Below are 6494 nucleotides of genomic sequence, written 5' to 3'. Positions count from 1 at the left end.
CTGCATTTACAGAGCTGCAGACAGCGTGATGTCCTGTATGGACAGGTGGAAGGAACCAAGTCCTCAGCTGGAACACTCGTGTTTGTCCACAGACAGGAAACACAGCAGGAAACTTCCTCACAGAAGTGCAGCTCATGGATAACACACTTCCTGTCAGTCAGAATGAGGCTGCAGCCAAACACAGAAAGGTGTTTTTGTCCAGATGAGCCCAGAGAAGAAACACGAGTGTTCACAGACATCAGAAGCTCAGAGAGGTGAAACATGAGGTTGGAGTCCTCGTCAGCATCCAGAAGAGCTGCTGTGAAACCCTGAGTACTCATGACAGACTCTGATGGCACAAACACATCATGATTCAAACAGAAAGACAAACATGGAGCTCCTGATCCTCCTGCATGAGAACAAGCTGACATGAGCGCTGTGTCTGAGAGTGTCTCCCTGTCACAGTGACAATAACACAGCTGCTGCTCACAGTCATTAAACTGACCTGAGGTCAGCTGTGCTCCTTACATATCGTTAGCTTCATAGCATAATTGCCTAAGTCATTTGACTAAGTCAATGACTTAGGCACTTATGCTATGAAGCTAACGATATGAACCATGTGACCTCACATCAGTGCTGTGGATGACTGTAGTCATAGAAGAGTAGAGCTGTAGCAGGTGGTGTGAGGAGGAGGTGGTGTATTCTAGTTAACGCAGTACTGAAACACTCCAGCAGAGGGCGCTGTTAAGTCCTTATTGTAACACAGTTACTGTGTGCAGTTAGACTTCATACATAATCTGCACTTATTTCCATCAGACATGCTGTCAGTAAATGATTGGTTTCTATACATTTCTAAACACAAAACCTCTTCACACTTCTAACATGCACATTTACACAACTAAATGGCAGTATTGATGAAAAGAAACACATTCAACAAATCCATTTAAACCTTAAAACAAACAAAAGGAAGCATCTCTATGGACAAACAAACCCCTCCACTTGGTTTGACCTGCTGATGTCATGTGTGACATCAGCAGGACTTTAAAATGAGGAAATGCCGGGCGGGCGTTTCCCCACACCTGACCCTCATGAAGACTGAAAAGACAAACAAAGTAAGAACAAATGACTTAATCTGTAACATAATAAAATGTAAAGAAACATGTAACTGAGTATTCAGCTTCATTTGCAGAATGTTTGATTTGCCAGCAACTGAATGCTTCCACACACAAACCCGGCATAGTGAGTGAAGCAATGTTACTTAACAAATAGCAAATCATAGCAAATACATAGAAACAGAATAATGTGTTTAATATGCAAAAGAAGAAGAAGAAGTAAAGACATATGGGACAAATGGAGACCATTGCAGCTCATCCACCAGTGGGGTAAAAAGAGAAACCAAGAAAGTGGCAGCCTGCACGGCCACAGATGTGCTGGAGGAGCTAGAAGCTCTACCCATGGAGAAACTCCTGGAGAACCTTGCTAAGCCTAACAGGGGACAGGTACTTCTGCCCAACCTGGCAGCCACAAAGTGAACTCATTTAGGTAAAGATAACCACATGCACCTAACCAGCCTGCACCAGCCTGACATTTCTTCCTCCTAAGTAAAAACCAATGGATGGATTGAACTTAGAGTCTCAGCTCAGTTTTCTATTTTGACCACCTACACCCCAAGATACTCTTTTAAAAAGTGTTGTTTTCAGATCCCTTTGAAGTTCATAAAGGGCCTGTTCATTTTCATTCAGATGTTTTATTACATAAATGTTACTGTTTTCTTTTGATTTATGCTCCCACTACACTGCACCTCTACAAACAACAATGCCACGGACTGTCAGCTGCTTTTACATGCTGTGAACATGAGTAGGTTTGATCAGAGTTTCAATTATCAAAGAAAAGACAAACTGAGCAAAAAGAAGGAAAAAAAGACCAACTTCTTCCCAACTGACAAGAAAAATACTCGTCATGTTTTCATAATAAAGGATCAGGCTCCCCATTTATGACAGCTTGGACCAATAATGTATGTTACACTGATGCTACTGTAGAGACAGGGTCAACATCTCTATTTAAATATAATTAATATACAAAACACAATAAAAGTTATACATGAATTATTCATTATTTTTACTGTTGATAAAATTCATGTATACTAATCAAAGTTATACATGAGTAACGACATTATTAATAATGATTAATAATAATAATTCTAATGCCAACATGATGACTGTTCATAGCTCCTGCTTTGAAATACTGAACTTAAACATTGACCTGATGAAAGATCACAATTCACAGTGGCCCACTGTCAGAATCATTCTGAATATAAACTCATCGAGTTAATCTGAACCTTTCTCAAATGTGCTGTGAATAAATGCTGCTGCAAGCCACTGTGGGAAAGCTGTGTTATTATCATGGAAACATCTGTGACACATTCACAGAGGACGAGGACACAAAGGGACGACACGCAGAGGCTGTGTTAAAGTCAAAAATCCAAATCTTTAGTCCTAAACAGGCAGTGGTTACAAACAGGAAGAGGAGCAGTCCATTAAACAGTCTACAGGGTCAAACATACAGAGAATTCAAACAGCTATTAAAAATAATAACAAAGGCTCTAGAACAGCCCTGAGTTTGTCCAGGTGACACTCCTCTGAAGAACAAAGACAAAGAGGAAGAAGGGGATTCGTTTTCAAGTCTTGTTTCTTTCAAAATAAAAGCTGAAATGTTTTGGAAGCATGATAATATTTCAGCCAGGATGCCGTCTCCAAGGAGACCTGCACCTCAGCGCTGAGCTCCACATCACGCCCTGTGAAAGCACAGATATAAATCTGCTGCAGTGAGAAGAACTTTACCCAACACAAGTGTAGAAGTAGACATTTGACTTTACCTACAACCTGTTAACAACAAAGCTTTCATTGCCTCTGTTGTTGATGTCATGTAGGACTAATCATACTTCACATCAGCCATGCACACGTCAGAGGATCTCCAGGCTTTCAGTAATAAAGCCAAGCAGATGATGTGAACATAGCAATAGTAAAACATGCATCATAATCAGCTGTATGTGTCGACTATGTGGCACCTCAGTCTTGTTGGCATGAAGAAAAGTTGTGTAACATGTAGCATAAGGGCTGCAAAGACATCATGTAGACAGCAGTCGTCTGTTAGTCGTAACGTATCTCCTCTTAAAGAGTTAAATGTGCGTTCTCCATCTCTGTTCTCTCACAGCTCGCCGTACACCAACTCCAGCTGTGGTAACCATGGCTGTGCCCATCAACACGCTGAAGCTGAGACGCCACCCGTCACTATGGCGACTCCAATAGGGTTACCTGTCAGCTGTGGACGCATGAAAGGAAAACAGCAGAAACACAGACATGTTTACTGGAACATTTCCTATTGACAGCTTTATGGAAAAGTGGGTTTAAACACTTTTCTATGTTTTATTTTGTTTATTTATGGATTTATTGTGAAAGGAATTTCAAAGGTTTAATTTGACCTTTCCCCTGTTTTTCATACAGACTGGAGACGAATGGATGGTGCTTTCTTTGTTTGTCTAAAGATAATGAATAAAACTCTACAGACATCTTAAACCACCCTCCTTTCTATATATTTTGTTATATAAATGGAAAGTATATAAGACACAAACTGAGCTTATATGATACTAAGGACCCTGGAGGTCAGTCCACCTTTATAATTCAGCACAGCCTGGAGTCTCTTAGTCAAGCTTGTTTGTGTTTTCTGTGAGGAAGTTTTCAGCAGCAGCTCTTTTCTTGGATGTTGGTTCCCTTTGTTTCCATCCTCTGTTAAGAAGTTTCAGTAATGTTGAGGTCTGGGGAGGCCAATCCATGGCTGACGTCCTGTGATGCTGCATTAGCAGTTTGTTCATAGTGAAAAATGAAGCCACTGCCAATCAGACATTTGCACAGTGGATCAACTTCTGATGGTACTGTCCTGAATTCCACACCTATAATATGTTTGCACATACTGATGAATATGTGCAGCTGATTTTCAGTCCAGTTCCTGTGTGACAGACGCCAGTCTTTCTGCCTGTGTCCTTCCTTAACAATAGAGCCATCCTTCCACTGAGACTGTTTCTGATGAGGCTTCACTGAGCAGTAGATGGATCCCTCAGCTCATCTAATCGTCCTATTTCTAACACATGACTGTCAGAAACTGTTAATCTGCTGCAGCTCTTTAACTCCTCCACTTCTTTTTTTGTAATCTCTTAGTTTCCTCATCTTTTAAGGTGGCACTGCACACCAGATCCAAAGTCAACATGCTGTTATATAATGGAGTTGAACCTGTAATGGAGTTTGATTTAAACCAATCAGCAATTAAGTGAATGATGATGAGCAAAGATGGTGGAGGTGGTGGATGAAGACCCGGACAGCTGTGGTTGGCTCCTCGTATAGAGCAGAGTGAGGTTGTGTTTGCACATTATTATAAAACCATGTTCACCATATATTTTAGCTGCAGACAATAACATGATTTCTTTGCTGTGGTGATTTTATTCCACTTTGGTAAAATGGGAAACCATCATTTCTTGCTGTAATTCACACATTATTCCAAGAGCCTCAACACGAGCCTTGTAGTCCGACCATATATAGACAAATCAATAGTTGTGTTTGTAACAGCTCATGAACATGAATCGTTCCACATTACTTTAAAATCATTGCAAACTAAACTGGAATAAATGAGTGTTTATATATAGTTTTGTCTCAGCTGTTCATACACAGTGTTTCAGTTCTTATCAGAGTCCCACCGTCTCACTGTGGTGAACCTTTAGCTCTGTTGTAAGCGTGTTGTTAGACCAGGTTTCCCTCATTTAAAAATAATCTCTCATTAGAAATGGACATGATGTCTAAGACATAGAAATGCTTATTATGGATTCACTTGATGTCACTGAAAAGATGCACATGGGTAACGTGCAGGCCATCCAGCTCCGAGGTTTATCTCCTCACCTCGAGTCTGCGACACTCTCTCCGTGTCCTCTCAGATAAGGGCGCGCACATTTCTGCACGATCTTCTAAATTACAAAGAGCGATTCACAAAACAGAAGCTCACAAAACACTCATCACAAACTAAAAATGGCTCCACTGAGCGTCAAACTGTCACCAGAATTTACTGATAATCTAAAGACTCACAGAACTCATTTTGTCTCATTGTGTCTTAGTTTGAGACATAAGTGCATGATCATAATACTGTGTAGTTAGATGAGACAGAGCTGATGCTTGCTCTTAATTATCCTCTTCATGTTTCCCGAGCCTCAGCAGTGGAAGCTACCATGGATAGAAAGACTACGACTCATCTTAAATCTCAAATCTTTGTCTCCAAAGAGCTGCTGATGTGTCCGATATGATCCACAAGCTTAAACTAGGATTATAAGTGTGTGCAATGATGTGTGTGAAACCTCTGAGGACTCACACGTGTGTGCTTCAGCCCACACACACATATGAAGCACTGCGACCTCACACAGAAGTGTTTTACACATCCAGCCTGAATCCTGATCATTTCTACAGTTTATTAAGTTCAGCTTCACCTGAACATCAGTGATGAAGCTGCTCTGACTCCATCACAGCTCACAGCTGTTGGAATGAGTCAAACAATGAAGAAGGTTCAGAAACAGCTGATGATTTTACAGAAACATGATGCAAACATGAGAATGGACACATGATTTTTTATTAACAGACACCGTTTATGTTTCACTGTGCATGACGTCATCAACACTGTGACACCAGGGGGCGCTCATCACCAGCCTGAGGAAGTGTGATAATGGAGGGAGACGCAGTGTTGTGTGTACTGCAGTCGGACAGAAGGAAAAACTTCCTCCTGAAAACATTTTCATCCTTCCCAAAAGTGTTTGAGTCAAATGTTACAAATATATAAATACAATAAAACACAGGGTCTTACATAAAATTAGTGATGCAGTTGTGCACTGAGCACCTTTCCAATGTTCCTTCCTCAGATGAGTCCAGCTGCTGAACACATTAACATCTGTATGTAAATGTAGCCGAGAACCAACCTGAGCACTGCTGGGAAAATACAAAGGCAACCATCAAAGTGCTGTATTATCTTATTTATTCTGAATGTTGACTTAGATCCACACCACGATTTATGAAACTATAGAACTAAAATAACAACAATCGTCTGCTTCTTTAAAATTTCTTTCATTACATCAAACCAGTGAAAACTGAAAAAAACAAAGAGCTGTTAGCATGTTTAGACCAACTTTGAGACAGAGACTGTAAAGTTCTGCACTTTAAATCCTGCCTGTGTTCCTGCAAATGATTCACACTGAAAGTATCTTAGTTTAGTATTGAGTGAGCCACAAAGCAGCCTGATAGCTTTAAAACAGTAAAAGTAAATGAAATTGACAGTTTCAGTGTAGCTGGATCTATTATTGGGGGGTCATGGCCCCCGTAACCCTGCCTGGTCCTGAGGTCAAATCCACCATCTTTGTTTCAGAGCTTCATGTTCTCCCGTGTTTGTGTGCGTCCTCTCCGGTACTCCGGCTTCCTCCCACAGTCCAA

The sequence above is a fragment of the Diplotaxodon limnothrissa genome, linkage group LG3 (genome assembly GCF_057381915.1).
Source record: "Diplotaxodon limnothrissa isolate DT_005_m linkage group LG3, D_limnothrissa_male_GT1.1, whole genome shotgun sequence".
NCBI lineage: Eukaryota > Metazoa > Chordata > Actinopteri > Cichliformes > Cichlidae > Diplotaxodon > Diplotaxodon limnothrissa.
Note: the sequence above shows the minus strand (reverse complement) of the source record.